Raw genomic sequence first — 27,687 nt, forward strand, 5'->3', positions numbered from 1 at the left:
TCCCTCTCTGCTGAGCTGCCTGCTCGCTCGTCAGCCCGGAGAGCTACAGGTGCAGGCTGGCATCCCAGGAGCCTTGGGATGTGTCAGGAGAGGCAAAATACATCCAGGGAGATCTGCCGGGCTGCGGTGTTTATGACACACAGTCTCAAACCCACTGGTCGCAATTGTAAAGTGCTTCATTTTCCCCCTAGCTGTTCTTGCCTCTCTCTGCCAGGCTGGCCCAGCAGCTGACATCACAGGAGGGAGGAGGACTACTCAGTTGTCGACCCAGTGGTGCAGAAATGTGTGTGTGTGTGTGTGTGTGTGTATACACAAAGACCAGAAAGAGGCAGGCTGACAAATGCTTGTTTCTTGGTAAAAGATCAGTGTCAGAGATACATCAAACTGCTTTTGTACAGCAAATTCACAAAATAAGCCCCCACCCCTACCTCCTAAGCCTTCCCCCCAAAGATGATACATCCCCACTTCAGGGGCCACCAGTGAGGACTGGTACCAGCCCTGACTTCTCCACTCAGCCCCTGTGCTCCCTTTAAAGGGTTCCTAAGCCCCTGGGGGTGGGCAACATTGGTAAAGTCAACTCAGAATGTGTCTAGGTTCCCACATCAACATACTCCATATAAACTAGCCTGCACCACAGGGACTACAGAGAGCCCAGGGCATTGTGGGAGTCCTTTGCCTCCCCTCCACAACGGAGATGGAGACAAGAAGGAGAAGGGAAAAAAATAGCACAGAAGAAAGAGAGGCAAATGGCTGCAGTCTAGCAAAGACAAGCACTAAGTCGTTAAATGAAGCCACATAAATAGATAGGGTGTTCACATTGTATCAAAAACGATGCTGACATTACAGGGCTGTGAAGCTCAGACCTGGATGCCTCGTCCTTGGTGATGAGAGCTCTCACCAGTAGAGAGGAGCTGCGGGATGCGTTCTGCCACCCAGCTCCCAGCCGCCTGGCTAGCTTATGCCCCGAAATAACAACACACAAACTATATTCGTTTAAACACTGCTTGGCCCATTTCTATTAATGTGTGTAGCACCACGAGGTGAGCTTACCGGGAAGATTCTAGCCTACGTCCATCCTGGGTCAGAGCTTCATCGCGTCTGCCCTGGAGAGGAGAGGCTTGGCGTCTGAGCTCACTTCCTCTTCCTCCCAGCATTCTGTTCTGTTTACTCCACCCACCTGTGTTCTAACCTATCAGGCCAAGCAGTTTCTTTATTAATTAACCAATGACCTTCCTCCATCACTCACCTCTCTGGAAAGCATGCTGAGGTTCCTAGTCACTGGGCAGAGACAGCAGGGCCAAGGAGGACCTGAACTCCACAGCCTGAGTTCAGACATGGGAGCCCATGGGGATCCTTCAAGGAAAGACCACACTTGCTTACATTGCCAAAAGACTCCCCTCCCAAACACAGTAAAGACAAATTAAAAATAAACCCACAACCCAGCCATGAAGCATAAGGAAGATAGCTTTGTGGGAAGGATTTCGGGAGAGGAGGAGACAGGAGCATTTGAGAAAGGCCAGTGGTGTTCTGCCGGCATGAATGTCAGGCCCTGGGATAAGGGTCGCACATGAAGGAGAGAGTTCCCTCTTGACTCCCTGAAGCAGGAGCGAGTGACATGTTTCAGATGCCCAAAGATGGCTTTCCTGTTACCTTCCAAACTTCGACCCTACTATCACATGTGTGTGTGTGTGTGTGTGCATCCATGTGCACGTGTGTGGTGTGTATGCTGAGTGTGCTTGCATGTGTGCATGTGTGTGGTATGTGTGTGCATGCATGTGCATGTGTGTGTGCACATGGGCTGTGTGTGCTTGCATGGGTGCATGCATGTGGTGTGTGTGGGGGTGCGTGTTTGCATGTGTGTGTGGCTACATGTAGTGTGTGCATGCATGGGTGCATGTGGTATGTCTGTGTGTGCATACATGTGGTATGTGCATGCATGTGTGTGTGTGTGTGTGTGTGTGAACATCACTGTGGGGTAGTGCAGAACAAGTACCTGTATGCTAAAGCATGCATGTGGAGGTCAGGAAACAACTTTGAGTGTTGGTACTCAGCTGCCACCCTGTTTGAGACAGGCTCTCTTATTCTCTGGTGCATACTCCAGGACACTGGAGCACAAGCCTCCAGAGAGTCTCCTGGCTCCATCTACCACCCAGTCCTAGGATCCCTGGAATTACAAACACGGTCAAATATGCTGGGCTTTTTACATGTGTGCTGGGGATTTGAACTCACATCCTCCTGCCGGTATAAAAAGCCATCTCCCCAAGTTCTAACCTTTAAAAAAATTATTAACATATATTAATTATAGATAATAATGGGTTTATTACAAGATACATATGTGTGCATCTGATTCAATCCTCCATTTCCTCCTGCTTCTCGTGGTCCCTTTCTTCTCATCTGATCTCCTGTCTGCTTTTATATCTTCTTGTTTTCGTAAGCAGCTCTACTAGATCATTTTTAGGTGAAATATGTTATAGTTTTCAGTGTTTGAAAGGAAAATATAAACAGCGAACTCTTCAAATGCGGAAATTTTTTGTTGTCATTTTGTTTCTAACTCTTCCTAAGGAATGTCATTGTTTGTCCTCGGCTGGTCCTTCCGCAGCCAGCAGTGGCAGGGCTCACTTGCCAGAGTGACATGCTAATTCCACAGTCTCGCGCTCTGAGCTCTGTCTAGGCTGACAGGTTCGGCCTGCTTTGTGCAGAGTGGGATGTTTCCAGGCCTGGCTGTGGCCTTATTGTTCAGCACGGAGCTGGTTTGCAGATAAAGGCGACCCTGTCAGGGGTTCTGAATAGCTCCCAGCTAATTGCTGACCCGAAAAGGCCCAATTAGCTGCTCAGTGCGCAGCAAGGGGCCCTGGGGACCCAGAGCTCCTTGCAGTCTCATTGTGCCACTCACCATGTGCCTACCTGGGCTGAGGGCTTTGTAGTGCCTTTCGGCAGATCAAAGGCTTCCAGTAAGAATGATGCAGGATCAACAGGCTAGCGCACAGGGATGCACATCACAGACACCCAGAGGGCCGGGGTTGAGAACAGGGCCCGGCGTGGTTTTCCTGTGCAGGTCTCAGCATGCCGCCCTGGTGCTGAATTTGATAAAATAATCCTAAGCATTTAGTTGCGATAAACTCCAGAATGATCAGCCACAGATACAGTTCAGAGGGTTCCCCTGTGACTCTGTCACACGTGGGAACCTTAAGAGCAGAGACGTCCCCTCCGTCTGTAACCCTAGCACTGGGATACCCAGATGCACCTGCCAGGCACTTGCTGTCTAACCAGGAAGTCCTCCTGGGTGTCCTCTGTTCACATTGTGAACTGTTGAAAACAGAAAAGAGAGAGCAGACAGCTGCACCCCACCCTCTAACAACACAGGGAACCCCATGGCTGAAACTTGCTTCTTTGTTAGAAGATGACACACCTCATGAGGACAGACAAGATCACAGTTTGTCATGCCCACAGGATCCCCAATTCATCAATGGTCCTCACCTGTCACTGGTTTTCAATGTGCTTTGAAACCAAGAGCATGATTACACACAAAACTCTGGCACCATGGTACTGTGAAAAAGTTAGAACACAATTTTCAGAAGCTGGTTCTCTCCCTTCATAATGTGCATCCAAGGGTTAAAAAAAAACTCAGGGTTTTTTTTAAACAATCATTAACATAACTTTATCAATATAGACATTTGCAAACAAAGTGAACGGCGCTAGAATTAATGGTTTTCTGGTAACTTCTCCTTCTCATGTACAACGTCAAAAATTATTTCATTCATGTTTGTCCAAATTCACATTTTTTTTAAACAAGAGTCACAGGAAAACAGGCTTCTAAAATATTCTGGAACCATACGCTTACCACAAAACCATATTTCATGTTTTTGGACCTTTTCATTATTTCATACATATATATAGTACTAGCACCTTAGAAGGCAAATGACTCCAAAAAAAAGGAAAACAATCACTTATTGTGCCAACTACAGTCAATCATCTGAACTCAGGTTTGATTAGACATAGTAACAAGCCCTTTTTACCCACTGAGCCATTGTGCTGGCCTTATCTACGCTTCCCACTGATTTCCAGTTCATCGTAGGCTTTGTTTCTCCTGTGTAGCTGTTTATGTCTTGCTGACATGAAAGGCTCTGAGTTGCTTCGATGAATGTTTGGGTTCTCTCGGGACATGAGCGTGTTTCTACTTTATCAAGCAATGGAGTGACTCTCCCTCTTTCCCACATCAGGAGCTCAGACACACTCGGGGCATACTTCCTCTCAGGAGCTCCTTGGCTTTATGTATGTATTTACCTCTTACGTGTAGCCAGGTCTGACTGTTTTCTTTTAGCTATGAGATTTTATGTAACCTGTGCCCTAGGTTGGAGTCTTGGGCTCTTCAAACAGCCATCCCCTTAGTCCAGTACCACATCATTTTAATAACTATCTCATAAATTTTAATATCAGATTAGCATGACTTCCTCATTACTCTTCAAAAACTTTTTAAAATATATTAATTTTAATTACTTAAGATGAATTTTAGAATCATTTTGTCATGTTTAAATAAAATTACTGTTTGGAATTTGACAAAATTAAACAAATGAATTGGTGGCAGACAGGTAGCTCACGGCATGATGAATGGCTCCCCTCCCGACTTTCATACAGCCCTTATGAGGTCTTCTTGCGAGCCCCCTGTCTGGGTCGGGGTACTTCCTCACTCCCTGACTCTCAGCTTGCTTGTGACTTTGGGTGGATATGATGCTGTGCCGGTCCCTAGCCTGGCCTTCTACAAGGAGTTGGGAGGACTATCACACACCCATGTAGCTCTGTTCAGATACCATGGGCTCAAACCTGAGCTAGCCCTCTAGAAAGTGAAGGGCCTCCAAGCAGGCAATCTCCAGTGACATCCCTCACTGTCCCTGAGCTGGGCCCAAATGATCAACCTGCTGAACTGTCAGGAAAAGAAATGGCTCTTTAACGACACTTGAAAGAGGCTTAATTGTCAAAGAAAGCAAATAACACATACCTGAGTGTCCACATTTCTGCTCTGGGTAGAAGGCTGTCCTAGTTTATATGCTGGCGCCCTGATCTCCAGAAGGGTCATATTTAGAAAAGGGTCTTTGCAGGAGTCATTAAGGTGGAGTCATGACCCATCCTAATGACATCATTTCAACCTGATAGAGTTACAGACTTTGTTTACATATAGAGGAGCATTCATAGGCACCAGGGGCTAGCAGACAAGCTTTCTGCCTTTTCTGAGCTACTGCTCAATCTTGACACCAACGCTTCTCTGTGCATGCCAAGCACACAGAAAGCATGTGTCCCTCTGAGGGTGGGACTCAGTACAGAGCAGGCTCTGAGCTCCTCCAGCGAGCTGTGAAGAGAGCAGCCGGAGTGTTTGCTGCAGGCGAATTAGTGCACGACCGGGGTGGGGGAAAGATCTAATGCTCAACATTGAGAACAGGTATCTTTATGCTTCCCAAATTTTACCATCTACGAGACAGTGAATTATATGTAGAGAATCTGTGTGGGTTACGGGAGCCAATGCCAATAAGACTCAGGGCAAGTTCCCTCTGTCCTGACAGCAAGAAGCAGCAAGGGGACCAATGCCACAGAGATATAGGCACGCTGGTTGTGCTGGAGAGGATGCACACTTAGAAGGGCTAAGCACTAGCTCCTCACTGCAGCCCAGGAGGTAAAGAAAACCAAGGGTATGGTGATATGTTGTTTGTGCTTTAACAGATAAAGCTTGCCTGAAGATAAGAGCACACAGCTAACCATACCGGTTAGCCATCGAATCCTGGCAGTAGTGGCACAAACCTTTGAGTTCCCAGCCCCAAGGCTGGCGGCTGCATCTTTCTGGGGAAGATTGGCAGCTGTTGCTTTTGATACTGATCTGGGAAGCAGGCTCCTGCTACTTCAGGCTAATTCACAAGGCTATGCTTCAAGTTCTTAAGAACACATTTAAAGCACCACTCGACTAATTTACAGGAGTCAACAGCAGACAAACACTGCGTGATAGAAAACCATCTTACTCATCCATGAAAGGACATAGGCACTTTTAATTATTCCCTTTCTTCTTTTGTTAATTTTTGCTGGTTTCTTCATCTTATCTATCTCCTTTCACTCTTGCTTTTCTTAAAAAAATAAACTAGGTAAGAATTCAATTAAAAAGATTGGCAGATGTAATAAATTTTACCCATACCCACAATAATTATTTTGACATTTAAATAGTATCTTGATTAATCCTTCTTCTAATTGAAATGTTGTTGAGATAATCATAGGATCATGCGCAAGTTCTGAGACTACCACAGGGAAATCCTTTGTTGACTTTCCCCATCTCTCCCGTGGTAATGTTTTACAAAATCATATTATAATATCAACTTCCGAGAAAGATGGTGGCTCAGAAGCCACTACTGTGAAACGTGGTGAGACACAGGCCTGCCTGTCAGAGAGAGAAAAAAAAAAAAAAACTAAAGAGAAAGCAATGTGCATAGGATGGTTGTGCCCCGTCAGGAAGCAGCCAGGCTAGCCCCAGCTGCACCACGTCGCTTATGTCAAACCTTCCCAGAGGAGGCTGCCAGTGATGCTCTCCCCTCCTGGCCATGGATGAGCTGAAGAGAGACTGCCAGAGACTGGGAAAGCGCGCATGGAGAGATGGCCAGAAACGGAGAAGTATAGCATGGGATCCTGGGGCCGAGATTCCCCATGGCTCTCTGGACGCAACTGCCCGGCACTGTCTTAGTGAGAGACACAGGAACGTGATGTGCCTGCCGGACGTCCATGGTCTCCTCACTCGTACTGAGAAAGGTACTTCAGGTGGGAAGGTCTTCCACGCACCCCACCCCCAGGGCCCCAGTCACAGGAAGACATTTATGTGGACGGAGCACTCCCCAGCACCAGCGACCAAGTTGTGGCCGGAGGGCAGTGAATCTCAGACCGCAGAATTTCAGCAGGAACTGGAATTCCCGCAGAGCAAGCCTCATCAGCAGGACCCATAAGTTAACTTGTTTGCCTTCCTGAGACTAACAGCGCTCCCCACTCCTAGACTGCTCCAGACGACAGGAAAGGGGAGTGGGACTACATCACCATCGCCTCGGCCAGGAAGAAATACTGACCGAGTTTCTAGCACCTTCTATTTCACTTCTGCTAATAGTTTTAATTTATATGTACTTTTGAAAGTTTTCACTGCTGGGCTTGGATTGCTCCATGGGCATTTAAAGCAGCGTCCTTGCTCGAGCAGCTTCTCTGACAGAGCTGTCCCTGCAGCGACTCTGTCGCGTTTTCCTGCTGTTTTTCATGGCCCTAACCCATGTGCTTTCCATCCCAATTATAATTTCCTCCTTCTCTCTTTACTCCCCGTCCTCCTCTTGCTACTTAATTATTGATAACGTTATCCTAAAAATCGATAATTAGCAATATAAACTGTCTGAGGGCTACTGTCCCCAAACCTTATCAGGGACTCGACTGACATGGACAAGTGTATTCTGCTGCCAGTTAGCTCCGGGACTGCTGTCAGGCCTGTGTCTGTCACTCCAGCTGGCGTCCCCACTCCACAGTGTACGCCAAATGAAGACAACTCATCGGGAAGAAGCATGCAGGAAAAAAAAGAAAGAAAGAAAAGGAAGCAGTAGAATAATTAAAACTAGAGGACACCCCAGCCCTAAAGAGGTACAAAATGCAATAGGAAAACAAAACCACAATATCAAGATGATAACATACTAAGACATCTTGAAAAGTTTACAACACTTCAGTATCTGAAACCAAAGATAACGAGATGGCTGAATATAAATATACACGTGTATATACTGCGCACACACGCGCGTGCTCACACACACACACTGCACAGTTCTACTTTCAACAATTAGTGATCACTTAGAGAACTCGAACAGATGAATGACATAGGGACTCAGCTCAGGATTGGACAAGACAATTAGCAGAGAGGATGAGATAGTCTGTAATTTGGAAGAGAAGTTTAAAACCTCGGAGGAAATATTCAACAAGCAAATTGTGATTCTAGAAAGGAATCAAGAGAAATGCCGGGAAAGTGAACTGATTAAATTTAAAGGAAATGAGCACTGGAAAATATCAGGAGCCAAGAGCAAGCAAGAGGTTGGATGTCAGTGATGAACTGGAGCACAGAGAAAACAGCGCATTCAGGCACGAGTAGTGGGGGTAGAGACGAGCATGAGCAAACCCTCCTGGAGCTCTGAGACACTTCAAGACACCACACCTACGAACGCACAGAGCAGAAAGAATGGATAGAAATGCTAAAGGCATAGCCTTGTGGTCAGTGAATTAACAGAAAAAATATCCAAACCTAGAGAAAGAAATGGATACCCAAATATATATAAGCCCTAAACAGACATGAGGACCAAATACATCATAGTCAAAATAACCAAAGCACAAAACAAAGATGCTATTAAAAACATGTGGGGAAGGGGCTGGAGGGAGGGCTCAGCAGGTAAGAGCTCATACTGCCTCTCCAGGGGCTTTTTAAAGCTGTGCTGTGTTTTATATCAAAATCCTCACATGAGATCTTGGGGACAGGAGATTGATAAGTTACAGTTTGAAAAGGGACCAGGTGTCCAAGCCAAATTAGCATCAGTTGTTAACGTGACACAGTCCAGAGTCATCTGAGAGGAAAACCTTGATTTGAGGAGTTATCAAGATCAGACTGGCCAGTGGGCGTGTCTGTAGAGGATTGTCTTGATTATTACTTGATGTAAGAGGGCCCAGTCCACCGGAGGTAGTTCCTTTTCTAGGTAGGTGGTCTTGGGTTTCATAAGAAAGGAAGGGACTGTAGGCTGCAGCAGAGGAGCCAACAGGCAGTTTCCCTCCATGGTTTCTGCTCTCCTTCCCTGGCTGTGAGATCCCTGGGTGGAGGAAATGCTGTGTGCAATAGCAGGCAGTCCCCTCAAGTGTCTCCTCGAGCCCCCGGCCTTCCTCAGTGATTGCCCGTGCCTTGGAAATATAAACTAAAATAGAAGATGCTTTGGTGAGTGTTCCACGACAGCAACAGAAAGGAAAAACAAAGAAATTATTTAGGAATGCAACTTAAAATGACAGCAAGATGGTCGTTAGTGGCCTTTTTTGTTTCTATAATCTATTAGAGAAAGATGGGAAATGACCCACACTGGGTGACTTAGAAAATGAAGAGAAGGAACAAAAGACATGGCTCAGAGGGTAAAGGCACTTTCTAGGCAAGCCTGGTGGCCTGAGTTCCAGCTCAGGAACCTACATTGAAAAGAAAGGAAAGCACTGACTCCTGTCCTGTCTGCTGCAGACACACCATGGCACCCACACACATACATGGTGAATGCACGCATGCACAGGCACATGCAAACAGTTTTTAAGTAACTAAAAAAAAAAGTTGAAGTTCTATTAGATACTCTTTCATCTGCTTGAAAAGCTGCTAGATTTGACATTAAATATTTACGTGACTGGGTAAAACCCAAGGAGCTGATTGGGTAAATGCCGTCAAAAGTGGACTCACTGGGTTAGCTATTTTATGCTGTTTCTGCATCTGTAGTTGTTTTGGATGGGATCACTGTCTCCCCTGAGTTCCCATCACACAGCTGAAAGGATGGGCACCATGCTCCTTTACTGCGTTGACTTGAGAGAGATACTTTGAAGCTGTAGCTTCTTTACACGTGTACTTCTGAAGGAGTCCATTCAGTCTGAGTTATATAAAGTGCATGAAAGCCTTTCCTATATCATTAAAACTCACTGCAGATGTTGCTATTATCCTAAAATTCTAAGCAACTAGTGGTTGGAAAGAAGCTTGCGTGTACACTGCTGAAGACTCATAATGAGCCAAGCTGTAGAGAGAGAGACCACCCAAGAGATGCCCATTCATAATGCTTTCCATTCAGGTCAACCCAGCCAGCATTTATGGATGCCCCCACGATGCCACATGCCTTGCAGAGTTTCTTAAGAGTCCTGCCATGAAATTGCAACCATTCTGCTGGTTACTCCTGAAGCTTTAGCAATGGTGCTGCTAGGCCCACATGCTCTCTCCTCCACAGAAATCATCCCCATCCTCTACCTATATATCTATATCTTATCTATATCTATATATATATTTGTCCTGGTGCCTTCTCATGGGAGAGGTAAGGACTCCTCTTCCCATGATATCACTGGGTCCACAGATGCAGGAGCCCCTTACGGAAGCATCATCGCCTTTAGGAAGCAGATTTATAACAAATAATGCCTTTCACTTGTGTACAACAAGTCCCCATTTTCTGGATTAAGACAGAGGGCAGCTCCCAGGATTTACTGTCTCTGTGTGGCTGTCTTGTGATATGATCTCTCCAGGCTAGACAACACATGTGGGACAGTATACAGTCTCTCCAGGTAGACAATGCATGGGTGAGAGTATGCCACTTTGCTCTTTTTTTTTTTTTTTTTTGGAGCCTGTCCTGGAACTAGCTCTTGTAGACCAGGCTGGCTTCAAACACACAGAGATCCACCTGCCTCTGCCTCCCAAGTGCTGGGATTAAAGGTTTGCACCACCACCGCCACTTGCTTTTCTACTCTTTGCTTCTGGTGGTGGTAGTTTGGGGACTGTTCTTTAGAGATGGAATGGTGCTCTACTATGTGGTGCTGGCTATCCCTTTGTAGACAAATTGGCTTTAAGCTCTTGTCATTTCTTTAGCCCTGGCCTCCCAAGTGCTGAGATTGAGGTCACCATAATGACCCTGTTGTATCCCTATGCCTAGGTATCTAAGGGAACAACAGTTCCCACTACAGAGAGTGATCTTATACAATATGAAGCTATCTACAGCAAGGCTGTGGAGATGGCTCAATATGGAAGTGTGTGCTGCCCAAACTTACGGGTCTGAGTTATAGCCCCAGAACCCCTATCAATTCATATAACCCCAGCACTCCAGGAGGATCCCTGGAGCTCATTGGTTAGTCAACCCAGCTGAATACGTGAGCTGCAGGCCAGTGAGAGACCTAGTCTCAGAAAATTAGGCAGAGAATGACTGAGAAAGACACCCCACCTCAGCCTCTAGCCTCCATATGCATGTATACATGTGCACACACGTGAACATATACACACTGCGAATATCGAAAGCAGAAAATCTAAAGTAACCTCCCTAAAAAAATAACCTTAGAGAAAAGAACGGAGTTTAAGAATCAAGAGTCAAACGCATCTGCTCCAAATGCCAGCTCTGGAGCATTGGAAATGAGCAACTCTGGGCAAAGAATGAGCTGCGTCCACCCTGTCCACCGAGAATGAGCTGCGTCCACCCTGTCCACCGAGAATGAGATGCGTCCACCCTGTCCACCGAGAATGAGCTGCGTCCACCCTGTCCACCAAGAATGAGCTGCGTCCACCCTGCCCCCTGAGAATGGGCTGCGTCCACCCTGCCCACCGAGAATGAGCCACGCACACCCGCACACCCACACACCCGCCCCGACACAGTCCTTCGCAGTGTCTTTGTTCTGGACTCTATTAAAGAAAGAAGGAAAAAGACTAACTCTAGTTAGCTTCTTAGGAAATAGCCGAAAGGAACCAGAGAGATGGTTCGCAGGGTAAAGGCGCTTGCTGTGCAAGCCTGGCAGCCTGAGCAGGTTCTCGAGAACCTGCATGAAAGTGGAAGAGAAAAGCAACTCCTCAGAGCTGTCCTCTGGCCCCCAGACGAGCACCGTGGCGTCCACACCCACACATACACTATGCACGCATGCTCACACAGTAAACGGTTTAGAAGTGATGAAGAGTGTTGAAGGTCTATTAGATTTACCTTCGGTTGCTGGAAAGATACTAGATTTGATTATGTAAAAAGAAAGATTGTTGTATAAATCTCTCTATCAATCAGATGTTCCCCCCCCAATACAAGAAGCTCCCCTGCATGAGCTAGTTTCCTGGTTCAAAAGAGAAAGCTGATGACTGACCAACTGCATCTCTGTCTCTTCTGAGTTCTATGGTTTCCTGAGTCGGAAACAAAAGCTAAATGGTTGACTATGTTATACCGAGAATATGAAGGATTTTTCAAAAATTTATAAGGACAAAATATATATGTATGAGGAAAGAGTGTTTTTTACTCCTAAAGTAGAGTGTTCTTTTATTGGATGAAAACGCTTTCATAGAAACAGTGTTAGGGAGTTTTAAGACCAATGCATTTTTAAATGCTACAATTAAGCAGGCACGATTAGCTCACTTCAAGGGATTGCCAGATAAAATGCAAGCAGGAGTTTTCAACTAAAAACAGCATTTTTCTTTTCTTTATTTTTTCTTTTTATTTGAGACAGATTTTTTTCATATATTCTGATTATGATTTCCCCCTCCGCTTTTTCCAGCTCCTTCCCACCTCCCCTCCCATCCAGATCCACACCCTTTCTGTCTTTCATTAGAAAAGAAATAGGCTTTTAAGAGATAATAGTAAAGTATAATACAATAAGATAAAATAAAAACAAGCACATCGGAATAGGACAAAACAAAATAAAGGAAAAGCCCAAGAGAAGACACAAGAAACAGATATAGACCCACTTGTCTGAGAACTCAGAAATCCCATTAAAAAAAAACACAAAACCAGAGGACATAATGACATAATATATACTTGTGGAACTTGTATTATGAAGGACTTGTAGGGTTAAAAAAAAAGAAAGAAAAAACAATTAATTTTTAAATAAAGGAAGAAAAGAAAGAAAAGAGAAAAAAGAAAGAAAGAAAGAAAGAAAGAAAGAAAGAAAGAAAGAAAGAAAGGAAGGAAGGAAGGAAGGAAGAAAGAGAAAGAAGGAAAGAAAGAAAGGAAGGAAGGAAGGGAGGAAGGAAGGAAGGAAGGAAGGAAGGAAGGAAGGAAGGAAGGAAGGAAGGAAGGAAGAAAAGAAAGAAGAGCTGACACCCATTATGAGACAAGGTGCCCACAGATGCTGCTGAATTTGTTTCTTCATTGACCATCTACTGCTGGGCATGCAGCTTACCCCTAAGAGTAGTTTGCTTCTCCAATGAGAATCCTGTGGAGAAAACCAAAGTTTTATTTGTAAGATACTGGAGATGGTTTCTGGATTAGGGGTGGAACATATGTCCATTTCTTTCAGCCGTAGGACACCATCCTGTGCAGACCTGTGCAGGCCCAGGCATCCTGGTGCATTCAAATATGCACTGATCACATATTGATTAGGCAGGGCCTTGTCTTCATGGAGTCTTTCATCCTCAATGGCTTTTACACTCTCCCTGCCTCCTCTTCTACAGGGTTCCCTGAGCCCCGAGAGGGGAGGGATTTAATGAAGACATCCCATTTAGGGCTGAGTGTTCCAAGTTTCTCACTTTCTACATAATGACTGACTGCGAATCTCTGTGTTTGTTCCCACCCACTGCCAGAGGAAGCTTCTCTGATGATGGCTGAGCAACATACTTACCTATGAATATAGCAGAATAGCATTCGGGCTCATCTTATTGCTACCTTCCTCTAGTAAAACAGCAGTATTTGGTTTTACCCTAGGTCTCTGGGCTATCTAGTCTTAAGTTCTTGGCCAACCAAGCAAAACCTGGCATGGGTTCCATCTTGTGGAGTGAGCCTTAAGTCAAATCAGGTGTTAGTTGGTTACTCCCATGAGCTTTGTGCCACCATTACACTAATATATCTTGCAGTATGGACACCATTGCAAATCAAAGGGTTTTTGTCTGAGTTAATCTCCATCGGTAGTGTGAAAAGAACTTTCTAGAAACAGGACCACTAACCTGCAGGGGTGAAGACTCTAGACCAGTACCAACTCAACTTTTCCATGTAAACATGGAAAATTAAAATGAGCTGTGTAGGTATTGTCTTCTGCAAGAGGCCCTTGCCATCAATTTGTGAAGAGCAACCTATAGTCTTGGTAACATCCTGGGTTGTTTGGGGCATCCCATTGGAACCCTTTGGCTAACAACTTGTAGACAGAGGCTTCAATGATGTAGGCTGTCCCTCTGTGTATGTGCGGCTTTATTGGGTGATGAATAAAGCTTTGGCCTATGGCAAGGCAGAATAAAGACAGGTGGGAAATATGAACAGAGATATAGGGAAAGAAGAGGCAGAGTCAGGGAGATCCCATGTAGCTGACAAAGGAGACAGATGCTGGAGAACCTTTACCAGTTCTGAGTGATCGGGAAACGAATGAGCAGTCTTCATATACACAACTCAATTAGATGTAATCCATTCCTGGAACTGGAAGCTTCAGTGGTGACAAGAGATAAATACTTGGGCTCTGTCTCCCCTTTGGAAATTTCATTGAGATCACCTTCATCTTTGTGTGTATTTTAGAAAGTTTCTAAAGTATTAGGTTTTCATTCTCTACCTTAAATGATTTTTTATTTGGTTCCCTCTCCTCCCACTTCTTCCCTTACCCCCTCTCTTCTCCCACTCCCTGCTTGATTCTTCTGTTTCAGCACACACACTCCCTCTGCTCCTCCATAACTATCTTTTCTATTTCCCTTTCCTTTACTCTGTACCTAACTCCTGGGGTTCTATGAATTGGAGCTTGCTTATCGTTGACTTAACAGCTAATATCCACATATAAGTGATTACATACCATATTGTGTGTCTTTCTAGATCTTGGTTGTCTCACTCGGGATGATATTTTTTCCTAACCCATCCATTTACTTGTGAATTTCATGGTTTTATTTTTCAACAGTTGGATAATACTCCATTTTGTAAATGTACCACATTTTCTTTATCCGTTCATTTCTTCATCCATTTATCCAAACAACTAGGTTGTTTCCAATTCTAGCTATTATGAATAGAACAGCAATGAACAATAGTTGAGTAACTGTCACCATAATAGGATGAAGTGTCCTTTAGGTATATGTCCGAGAGTGGTATAGCTGGATATTGAGGTAGATTGAATCACATTTTCTTGTGAAACCACCACACGGATTTTCTTAAGAGCCACACAAGTCTGTACCTCCACCAGGAATAGATGATTGTTCCCTTTATTCTACATCCTTACTAGCAAGAACTGTCTCTTGTATTGTTAATCTTAGCCATTATGACAGGTGAAAGATGAAATCTCAAAATTGTTTTGACTTGCACTGATGAAGGATGTTGAACATTTCTTTAAGTGTCTCTCTACCACTTGAGATTCCTTTGTGGAGAATTCTGTTTAGATATGGACCTCACTTTTAATTAGGTTATTTGTTTTCTTGATATCTAGTTTTTGGGGTTCTTTATATATTTTTGGATATTAGCTCTTTATCAGATATATAGTTGGCAAAAAGCTTTTCCCATTCTGTAGGCTTCTGCTCTTTCTGAATGATGGTATTCTTTGCCTTACAGAAGTTTCTCAGTTCCATGATGTCTCATTTATTAGTTGTTGATCTTCTTTCTGCGCTGTGTTCTGTTTAAAAGTCTTTCCCTACACCAAAGAGTTCAAAGCTATTCCCCACTTTCTCTTCTATCATATTCAGTGTATCTGGTTTAATGTTGAGGACTTTGATCCATTTGGAATTAAGCTTTGTGCAGGGAGATAAGTATGGATCTATTTGCATTCCTCTATATGTAGATGCCTGGTTTAACCAGCACCATTTACTGGAGCTATACATTGTCTCTGCTCCCCTCCCTTCTTCCCCATCCCCTTCTACCTTCTCCTATGACCCCCACAATCCCAGTATACTCAAGAAATCTTGTCTTTTTCACCTTTCTATATAGATCCATGTATGTCTTTCTTAGGGTCCTCTTTGTTGTCTAGTTTCTCTGGGGTTGTGGCCTGTAGTCTGGTTTTCTCTTCTGGCTTCTTTTTAACAAAAAAACAACACACAAAACCAAATGTCCAAATATGTCCATATGTGTCTAGATTTATGTCGGGGTCATTAATTTGATTACATTAATTAACATATCTATTTTTGTGCCGTAACCATACTATTTTTATTACTATACTTCTGTAGTACGATTTGAGGTCAGAGATGGTGATACCTCCTGCAATTCTTTTATTAGTCAGGATTGTTTTAGCTATCCTGGATTTTCCTTTTGTTTCCACATGAAGCTGAAATTTGTCCTTTCAAGTTCTGTAAAGAACTGTTTTAGAATTTTGATAGGGAGTGCATTGGATCTGTGGATTGCTTTTGGTAGGATGGCCATCTACCACATTAATCCTACCGATTCATGAGCATGGGAGATCTTTCTATTTTCTGATATCGTCTTCAATTTCTTCCTTCAACATCTTAAACCTTTTTATCATATAAATCTTCCACTTGCTTGGTTAGAGTTACCCCAATGTAATTTATGTTTCTGAGGCTTTTGTAAAAGGTATTGATTCCCTGATGTCTTTCTCGGTCCATTTGTCATTTGTATATAGAAGGGCTACTGATTTTCATGAGTTAATTTTGTATCTTGCTACTTTGCTGAAAGTAGTTTTCCACTACAGGAGTTTTCTGGTGGAATTTTTAGGGTCATTTATGTATACTACCATGTCATCTGCAAATAAAAACACTTAATTTTTTTCCTTTCAGTTGTCTTATTGCTCGAGCTAATTTGTTCATGGTAATATTTTGTTTCCATGTATTTTACAGAGGATTTTTCATCACAGATATTGGCCTGTAGTGTTTTGTTGTGGCTGCTGTGTGTGTTGTTATGTTTTGCTTTTGTTGTTGTGTTTTTGCCTGGTTTGGGTGACAGAATAATATTGGCTTCATAGAAGGTATTTTAGAGTATTTTTTCTGATCCCATTTTTGGAATAATTTAAGAAGTATTGTCTATAGATCTTCTTTGAAAGTCTGGTAGAATTCTGCTGTGAATTCATCTGGGCCTAGGTGTTTTAGGTCCACTCTTTTTATTACTGTTTCAATCCATTCATTCTTATGGGTTGCTTTGGGTTGTTGATCATTTCTTGTGTGATGGGTTTAGCTGAATCTACAAATTTGCCCACTTTTATATTTTCCAACTTTAGGGAGTACAAGTTTTTAACATATTCCTTTATAATATTCTGAGTCCTTTTGGATTCTGTTGTACTGTTTCCTTGTTCATTTCTGATTCATTTCTATCTTTCTTTTGACTGGCTGGGCCAATGATCTATCAATTTTCTTTGTGTCTGTTTCATAAATTTTTGCTCTGGCTTTTTATTATTTCTTGCCATCTGCTGAATTTGAGTTTGGTTTGTTCTTGCTTTTCCAAATTCCTTCCTTATATCATAAAGTTATTTATTTGTGTTCCTTCTGACTTTTTAATGTAGGCACTTAAAACTATAAATTTTCCCCACCGGACTGCTTTTAATATGTCCCAGAAGTTTTCTTTTGTTGCATTCTCATTTTCATTTAGTTCCAGGAAATTTTTTATCTCTTTTTTGATTTCTTCTCTGAGCCATCCATCACTCGGTAATGAGTTGTTTAATCTCCGTGAGTTTGTGTACTTACTAGGGATTTGGTTTTTGTCAATTTTAAGTTTTATTGCATCATGGCCAAGTTGGATACACAGAGGCATGTCAATCTGGAGATGTTTTAAGATTTGCTTTGTGTCCCAGAGCATGATCTACAATAGAAAAGATTCTGTGTGCTGCTGAGTAGAATGTGCGTTTTCTGGTGTTTGTAGAATAATCTGCAGACATCTGTTTTTATCTACATATGTAGATATGTAAATGGGTAGATGCTTTTATCTACAGATATAGATGATATGCAAATGGAGAAATGTTTCATCTACAGATGTATATATGTAAATATATATGTAAATGGACAAATGTTTAACTCATTTGATATGAGATGCAATTCTGATGCATCTCTACTTATTTTTTGTCCAGGTGGCCTGTCAATTGAAGAAACCTGAGGATGAAATCACTGGCTATTAATGGGTTGATGTTAACTAATGTCTTTAATTCTAATAGTAGGCTTTTTCTGAAATTGGATGTAGCAGCATTTAATGCAAACATGTAAGGACTGTCATTAATTCTTGGTTAATTATTCCCTTGATTAGAAGAAACAGCTTTTATTTTTTTTCTAATTTTTAACTTTAGTTTGAAGTCTATTTCGTCAGGTGTTAGAATAGCAACACCTGTTTCCTTCCTGGTCCTGCCTGGCTGAAGTATTGAAGTATTTTCCCATCTTTTCACTTTAAGGGAGTGTTAATCTTTAAAGTTAAGAAGAGGGTTTTTTTTTTTTTTTCATGTAGACTACAGGAAGATGGACTTTGTTTCTTAACCCATTCACCCAGCCTGTGTCTTAGACAGTTATGGCCAATGATATTAAAAGTAATTACTGAAAGGCATGTGAGCATGTGTTAATTGCAACCAATTCTGTGCTGTGCTGTGTGTGTGTGTGTGTGTGTGTGTGTGTGTTCTGTTTGAGTTTTTATTCTTACTTTGCATTTCACTAATTATAGCTTCATCTGTTTTCTTCCTATGGTTTCTGGGCTATGCTTATCCCTCTCCTTAGATCCAATAAAGCAGTGCTTCTTATATTCTGTTTAAAATTGGCCCGCTGGTTGTGAATTCTTTTCTCACACTTGGGTCTTATAAAGTTTTTCTTCTCCTTGAGCTACAGCAGATAGTTTTCTGGGTAGTATGCTAAGGTGTCTGCTGTGGTCAGTTACAACCTGGAATGCATTGTTCCAGGCTCTTCTGGCTTTCAAGGTTTCCATTGAGAAATTAGCTATGTTTCTGGTGTTTTTTCCTGTGTATGTGTTGGGTCTGGCCCAACTTGTCTGTATGTTCCTGAGAAGGGGAATGTGGACCGAGGAAAAAAATAGACAAGAGACTGAAGATAGAGTCAGGAGGGCTTCCAGTGACTACTGTAAGAGAAACCCTGAGTTTATCACTCACAGTCCTTATAGATCCCGTCAAAAGGGGAGGTCACAAGACTCCCATGATACAAAGAACAAGCAAGTGTGATTACCTCCTTACATCTCAAAACACCTGGTAACCAAGCCCTAGGTCAAACATCCTGCTGCTGTCTGGTTTTTGAGTAGCAAGACATCCGGTAGCCACACCTTTGGCCAAACATCCTGTTATTTGGAGCAAGAATAGGTTTGAATTCTCTGACTTTTAGTCAAGATGGAATGGATCCAAAACTGTGAGCCCCCACTTCTGAGACTTCTGCCTTTTCTCTGGCAGCTTTCAGCTCTTTCTTAGTTCTGTATACTTGGTGTGGTATGCATGAATATTTCCTTTCCTGGTCAAGTCTAATTGGTGCTGTGTGCTTCTTGTATCTGTCTCTGCTTAGTTTGGGGGATTTTTCTTCTATGATCCTGTTAAAGATCTGATTTTTGCCATCTACCTTGGATTCTTTCTCCCTCTTCTATGCCGATAAAGTGAGGACTTTGTCTTCCCATAGCATCCCACATTTCTTATATTTTGCTTTCCTGTGCTTCATGGAATTTTACATATTCTTTGCGTATTTGGTCTAGTTCTTCTATTTTATCTTTGAATCCTGATATTTTTTCTTCTAGCCATAAAGCTTCCCCTTGAGTTTTCTAGTTGAGTTTTCCAATTTCAGCTTCATTTCAGCTTGAGTTCTCTTTATTTCTACTTACGGAATTTGGTTCTGAGCTCCTTTGTTGTCTTTATCATTTCATTCAGCCTTATGTTTGTGTTTTCTCAGGCATTATTCATGTGTTATTCTTTCTGAGTTCATTCTCTTCAAACTCATGGAGTTGCTTGTTTGTGTCTTCTTTAAACTCCCCGAATTCTTTGGTGAAGTTTCCTATATGTTGCTTGAAATTCTGTGTTTTGGGCTTCATCTAGGTAATTCATTGGAGAACATTCTATAGGACTGATGGACTTGTAGTGGATATTCACATTGTTTTTATAATGGGAGTTGGGCCTGTAGATGTATTGTATGTCTGATATGGGTACAGCAGGCTGGGTTGGTATTCAGAATGTGCCACCTAGCCTGAGACTGAAGATTAGGGAAAGGGCAGATAGGACTTACCAGGCTGGGCCAACCCTTGTTTGTGGCACCTGATGTAGGCCTGGAAATTAGGGTTGGGTCAAGAAGATTCACTAGCCCGCACAAGAGCACAGGATGTCTGAGCCTGGTTGGGCCTGGAAGATGAGTTTGGTGTAAGCAGCTGTGGGTTGAGTGGAGCTGAGAATGTTCATGTCTTATGCAGGAGAGCTCAGAGAGATTACCCATGTCTCTGTGCCACATGGATGAGCCGGAGGGTACCTGTCAGGGTCTGGTGAGTCCCAAATGGAGGGAAAACTGTGAAAAGGTCATGATTAGGATCTCTGGTAAACAGCTATGTGCAAATTGGATTTGGGAGGAGCTGTGCTGGAGACCACAGGTAGGTTCCCTGTTGTGGATGATCTAACAGATGAAGAAGTTGCAAAGTCAGCTCTTACTGTGTACTTCATCCTGCCTTTCCATACACACATTGCCAGGCAAGTATTTCGCCCACCGAGCTGCATGCCCGGCCCTCTGCACATTTATTTCTGTCTCAGCTTCCTTAGTCATGCTTGTCTCTTTTTAAACTCATACTGTTTGTCCTTTCACTCTTTAGTCTGAAATATTCTCTCACAAACAGGCTACATACTTAGAGACTTGTCTTTTCTTAATTAGATTCAATTAGAAATGTTTGTTACCTTCATTTCATCTTCCTGTTTTATGTGGCTCCTTTTGTACCTCTGATATCATCCCATCGCCTTCTTGCCCAGGCATCTCATCTTGTGCTTCTCATGTGGGAACCTCACTGGTAGCAGAAGCCAGCATGGAACTGGTCCAAGCTGAGGATTTCATTGGCTCTTAACAGAAAGTAGCTGTGGAGGGATGTCAGCAGTTCTGGGTGAGATCCGCTCAGTATCTGTCTCAGTTACCGTCCTACTGCTGTGAAGAGACACCATGACCAAGGAAACCCTTATTAAAGAAAACATTTAACTAGGGGCTAGCTTATAGTTCTAGAGGGTTAGCCTGTTATCAATCATGGCAGGGAGTATGGCAGCATGTGGGGCAGGTAGGCATCGTGCTGGAGCAGCAGCTGAGGGCTTCACATCTTGATCTCTAGGCAAAGAGAGAGAGTCTGGGCCTGGTGTGGGTTTTTGGAACCTGAAAGCCCACTTCCAAGACACAACTCCTCTTAATCCCCCCTTCCACAAAGTTCACCAACTGGGAAACAGCATTCAAATCTGTGAACCTAAGGGGACCACGCTCATTCAAACCACCACAGCATCCCACCCCTTCTTTTTGTTCTCCTCTCACTGGTCTTCCTCCTTCCAAACAGGAAGTGCTATTGCAAAGGCGGCCTAGCCCTGAGTTGATTGGCCTCTGGTAGTTGGCTTCCCAACCATGAAATAGTTGCCACAGCTGTAGAGACTCCCAAGGTTTGATGCCACATACAGAAAACACCACCACCTCTTGATCAAGATGATGAGCTCAGTGCTCAGTTCCTCCAAAAACACAGGGAAGAGCAACCTCCCCAAGGGAAGAGCCGAAGACATCTTTATACCGGGAATGCTTCACAGGAGAAGAAAGCAGACTACAGAAGCAAAGGCCTCAAATTTCAGTCCGTTCTTATCGATCTAAGCCATGTTCAGCTGATTGATGAGGATGGTTTGTGGCTTAGCTGAACTCTCAGGAAAATGTGCATGGGTGGCTATCCCACATCATTTGTACCCAAACCACCATGATTCCTTACGGCGCCTGCTACTGACAGTGAAGTCCATTTTTAGACTCTAGGATCTACAGACAGCGACCTGCTATAATGAGAACATGCCACTTGTGTGCCTATCTCAAGGGGCACAAACCTTTACACCAACTCCCAGGAGCCCTTGTGCCAGCCAAACATGTGGCTAGCCCTGCAGGACATTGACCTGTAAGCTCTAGCACTTTGCATCTCACTAAAGGTTCGCCATCTATGGAACACATGAAGGAAGCCCTCTGGATTATCTCCTGCCACGGGCTGACCCACTGACCCACTCACATGCAAGATCAAGCCCCCAGCGCACGGCTCAGAGCAGAACTAAGTGCAGAGTGCTTATCCTTACCCATGAGGCAGTGGGTGCTTTGTTATGCAGCATCTGTTAGCTGATACACTCCTCTGTCTCTGCTCATGACAGTCTTGTGAGAGCATGAACTGTTCAATTGCTATGGATATCGTTAACGTAAGAAAACTGAGACTTCAGATAGAATGCTTCTCCCCACACTCTCCCATCCTGCTTACTTCCCGCTTGGGCTGGGGCATTCCCTGGATCCTCCAAGAGTAATTCTAGTTCATAGCAGACTGGCTTGCAAACCTACAGCATTATCTGTGACTCTTCTATTATATCAACAGATATAGAACTATATCAGCAGATCTATATCTTCAACATATTGATATCAACAGACAAGTTCAGACTTTTCCATAATTTTCTTCCTGTGGACACACCTCCATATTCTGATGCTTTCATAATTACAAGGGAATTTCTATACTAAAAAGGGTTGACATAACTTTATTGTTAAAGTCATTTAGGTATCTTTAGAAGTTCCTTGCCCAATTTGTGCTTACCGAGACACAGCATTCTCAACTCCTGCCACATGGTCAGTAGATCTTACTAAGGGAATAAATCACATAGGCTTAGTTTCTGGTAGAATTAAAGAAAACACATTAATTGTCTCACTTGTCAGTATCAAGTTTAGATGTTTTCCTTTGTACATAGCATTATATTGAAAAATGCAGATTCAGATACTGGAGGATTGCCCTGGTGCACACTGATGTTCTGGGACTTCTTTACTGCTAAGAGTCTTAGCCTATACCCTCGAAACAAGAAAACTAGTAGTATCTGCCTTCTGGTGTTATTATAATCAATATTTGTTAATCGTGTATGTATGTGTTGAGTATGTAGGTGCAGGTGCCCATGCAGCCCAGAGGCTAAATTAGAACCCCTGAGGCTGGAGCTATAGGTGGTTGCAAGCAAACCAATGTGGATTCTCTGTCTGCTACAAAAGCAGTAAGTGATTTAACCACTGAAACATCTCATCGGCCCCTGAGAGCAAATTGACGTCCGCTCGGAACAGGGCTTCACAGGCCACAATTCCTCTCAGTATTGTCTCCACGCTAGCCTGGCCGTACTGACTTTGGCAACAGTCTCATTAGTTTTTCCTGCTATAACTAAGAGTCCTGAGGTATTGAAATCTTAGTTTGAAATATTCAAGCATTCTAGATTTTTCCGCAGATAACCTGGTAAAATTATGTGTATACACAGTTGATCTTCCATTTCTGTAGATTCTACAACTGCTAACTCAACCAATTATGACTCAAATCTACTGAGGAAGCATTATATTTGTAGTGAGCATATACAGACATTTTTATCTTGTTACTCCCTGAGGGACATGGTGTAACAAATATCTGTGTGTATTAACATTGGACTGTGTTATGTAATATACTGAAGATCATTTTAAGTATGTGAGAGGCCTCAGGGAGCTTCTGTGCAAACATCACTCTATTTAACATGAGGGACTTGGGTGTCTTCAGATTTTAGTGTGTGGGGTGGAGGGTCCTGGAAGGAATTCCCCATGAAAGTACACACACACACACACACACACAAACACACACACACGCAGAGCTGTGGATAGTCTACACAAACAGGATCTACAAGTCAGATGGAGACAGGACAGTCTGGAGCATGGAGAAAGAAAGCCTCCTGCTTTCCTAAGCTGCTGAGATGAAGACTTCAGCTCCAACACCCAAGTCCTCAGGTAGGAAAGGGGATGCCTCATTCAGAGTGCACGGGCAGGTGGAACCCGTTTACCCGCTAATGTAGACAAATGGCAAGCTCAGAATTATATCTCACTACAAATTAATTAGATTAATTAGATCAATATAATTAATACAATTAGTAATGTTATATTACTCTGGTTAGGTGTGTCCTCTCTAAGAGAATGAAAAATGTTCTCTACAAGTGTGTGTGTGACTCTCTCTCTCTCTCCCTTGCTCTCTCTCTCTCTCTCTCTCTCTCTCTCTCTCTCCCACACACACACACACACACACACACACACACACACACACTTGGTCAGAAATGTTTTACAACCCTAAAACATTATAATAGTGCATGGAGTCCATGGCAATAACACATCAATTTCACCATGAACACACCATTAAGAATAGGAGTTTGTAGGACACTCCAGAGACACATAAAATGCAACCCTACTAGGGAAAAAATTTGATAATATAGACTGAAAAATATCCCCACTGCCAAAAAAAGTGCTTATTTCACATTAATCCCAAGTTTAAGTCTGGTCGTGATTACACACACACACACACACAAAAAAATAAATGTAGCAAACAGGTTCTGGAGTTTACCTAATGAATAAAACAGACTTAGTGAGGCTCGGGAAAACAACCATGTAGACGTCCAAGTTCCCAACACCCACTAAATCACGCATCCTCTTGATTACTGGGCCATCGCTGCACACCTTGGAGATGCCATGGCCTGAGAGCATCCCCCCAAGTTCTGGAACAACTGATGAAATGAATTCTTGGTCACCAAAGACCGACCCCCAGGCCAGCTGGGCTCTGGCCATCCTGTTCAGCCTTGAGGGTTTTCCCTTGGGGGATGATACTATTCAGCCTCTTCATTTTGAAAAACAAATATACTGTCATTGTTATACCCAGGACAACTAGAAAAAGCTAAGATTTGTTAGCCACCTATTAAAAGTCTATCCATCACCAATAGCTAATTTGAGAATCTTTGACACCCAAGCAAAGCAACTGAAGTTACAGAATGCAGTGATTAATGTTGACTGTCAACCTGATAGGACCAGGAATCACTTAAAGGACAATTTTCTGAGTATTTCTAGAAGAAAGGTCCTAGAGAAGCTTCATAAGGGGTAAGAGTCACTTTAAATGTGGACATCCCCATCCCATGGCCTGAGATCTTGGCCAGCATGGCAACAGAATCCATCTGTTTCTCTTTGGTTCCTAATGAATATGTCATGTGGTCAGCTGACCCATGCTCTTACACCCGACCCGTCATGGTGGCCCTCACCTCTTCCACCTGTGAGCCAAAACAAACCTTCCTTTCTAGAAGTTGCTTCTGCCCAGGTGTCTTTGCCATAGCAGTAGGGAAAGTAGGTGACATCAACCGCCCTTCAGAATCACCCTCATAGGGTGACAAGTCCTGCCCCGTCTCCCAATAGTTGGAAGCCAAAGAGGGCCAACAGCAAAGTGGACAGAAATTATAGCAAAAAGGCTTCCCTGATTTTAAAACTACAAAGGAGAAGTGTTAGTTCCTTTCATATCGCCGTAACAAACACCTCACAGGAAGAACTTATACGACGACGCTTCTCTGGCTTATGACATCAGTCCACCACGATGGAGAAGGCATAGAGGTTCAGCTTGGTTCTTGGTGACTGATAGGGGTGTATGACAGAGGCTCTGCCCATGACGGCCAACAGGAAGCAGAGAGAGAAAGGAACAGGAAAAAGCAAAGGACAATATATTCAGAGGACCTAGACTCAACCTCCCCATGTTCTCAAAGCCTCCGTAAAGAGCGATACCATCTGGGCACCAAGTGTCCAAACCTGAGGTGTGGGAATATTTCATAGTTAAACCATCAACAGAAAGCAAGGAGGGCACATAAATTCCCTGGGCTCATGTTCACCTAACACCAAGCCCGCTACAGCCCATTCCAGGAAGCTCAGGAGAGAAATATTTTCCTTTTTGGTTCTCGCTCCTCCCTGGACTCTGACGATTCCCTTGGCTCTGGTGGCAGTATCTCATTCTTACGGCCAAGTTTGTCCTTTGGTAAATGTTGGCGTGTATTTCGAGGGGAATGCAAAGTTCTGATACTCCGCTGAATTTTGTTTTCATCTTGCCTTTCTGGAACGTAAATTAAGAAATGCTGCTAAATGCCTGCTTCTGTAGTGTAATCACAGGGCAGATACTGTGCCTGATAATGTTTACACACTGCAAATGGCTTCACTTCTTATACAGAGGGGGAGAGATGTGTTTAAATGTTTTTTTTCTGGCTCATACTTGTAGATCTCTAAAATAGATTTGAATAATTATCCAGCATTACCATCACGCCGCTTTCTTGAGTTATAATTAAAATGCATCGTTTTATTATACTTTCAGTTTTTGCTCTAGAAAATGTTAAATTGTAACTACACATTCAAGTTTAAATTAATGTACTCCTTCAAAAAGTAATTCAAGCCATCTTTTACCTATAAATATTATAATTTGGTGGTAGTGTGTGTGGAGCAGGATTCATATAAATATTTAAATGGATGCATGGAAAACGTTAAACACTTCTACCAAGTTTAAGATTTCATACATATTATTTCAGAAATGATGACAAACATATCAATTTATATTTATCCAAGCTGACAATACAAAATGTGAGTTCCCGTTTGCTAACTCCTCCTGATGCTGAGAAGAGGAGTCTGCTTTCATGAACTTGCATCCCTGACCATCATTTGGCTCCTTAGGCTGATCCACAAGGCCATGAGCATTGTGGGAAGGCATTGAGAAGGGGCTGGGAAGGGCAAGAAGAGGCCCCTGACCACCGGTTTCCGTGAGCATAGGAAGCGTGGGATTTATGAAACATTTCATTCTAGAGTACCAAGTAAACCCAGGAAAGAACCAGGGATTTTCTTGTAGACAGAGAATATCAGCAGACTTAAGGATCTTTAGGTTGGAAGGACAGATTTCCCGCATGTACAAACAATAATGTGAATTATCTGAGGGACTTGTGGTTGGGAGGTGAGAGTGAAAGGGAAGGATTGGATAGGTTCTGTCTGGACCTCAAGAGCCAATCAAAATGATGGTGCCTTTTGCTTTTGGGTTTTTTTTTTTCTCCTGCTCACTTGTATTACTCTAGCTTACGCCCATGCTTTGCCTGGACAGGGAATGGGAAAGCTGACAACCTCTAAGGCCACTTCCCAAAGAGCTGTGCTGGTTTCAAAGTTCCAAGGAAAGAAGAGTATCACATTGAACTCGTCCAGGGAGGTTGAGTCACCAGATGCGTGTAAGCTTGCAGCAGAACTCAAAGGACTTTTGAACAGTGCACACCCTGATGCGCTACCTGAATAAAGGTGACTGTGGTCACACCACTCATCACTGGGAAAGTCCCTAAGCACATCACTGTCAGTGGCTAGCACCATGTGCATCTTTGTGGTAGCACACCCAGCAGCTGACTTACAAACTAAGAGAGGTTTATTTCTTGTAACTTTGGAAGCTCAATATCCAAGGTCTGGCAGGAGGGGTCCTGTTGACTTATGCAAGGTTGGAATGGAATGGCAAGAATGTGTGTCACAGTGGTCTGTCACACCACTGGAGGATGGAAAAAGAGACAGAAGACAGTTTAGTTCCCACAGTTTTCTTTGAGGTACACCTCCAATGACTTAAAGACCTTCTGCAAGGCCCCGTCACTCAACAGCTCCTCCTGATAGCACCACGCTGCTATCTCTCCTTATGGACCTTTGGAGGCCATTCAACATTGAAGCCCTGAGCCACGATTGCATAATTCACTCAAGTAGCTTGGTTGAGAGCTGCTGGGACCTCTGCCATTGCCCTCACACAGTAAAACAGCTGCCACGTGAGATGCAGAGAGGCTTCGATGGATGTAAACAAGTCTGGAAGCTCTTAGAGTCTAGGTCTCCCTTTTCCTCTATGTAAGTCTTGGCACAGCTCTTGAAGAATTGTTAGACAGCAGGAAAAAATGCAATGCTTAAAGTGAAGGTCTCTTGAATCAGAGGAGATAAGTGCAGATGCTAACCCTCTCTACAGAGGCATGATTAGCCTGGGACTTTCTGAGGGTCACTCAGTCTCCACAACTTATCTCTGTTGTCTGCAAAGATATTTCAAAAGATCTTTCCCTATAATGTGACATGAGAGT

This window comes from Alexandromys fortis, unplaced genomic scaffold (genome assembly GCF_014885135.2).
Source record: "Alexandromys fortis isolate MF-2015 unplaced genomic scaffold, M_Fortis_MF-2015_v1.1 scaffold_160, whole genome shotgun sequence".
Taxonomy (NCBI): Eukaryota; Metazoa; Chordata; class Mammalia; order Rodentia; family Cricetidae; genus Alexandromys; species Alexandromys fortis.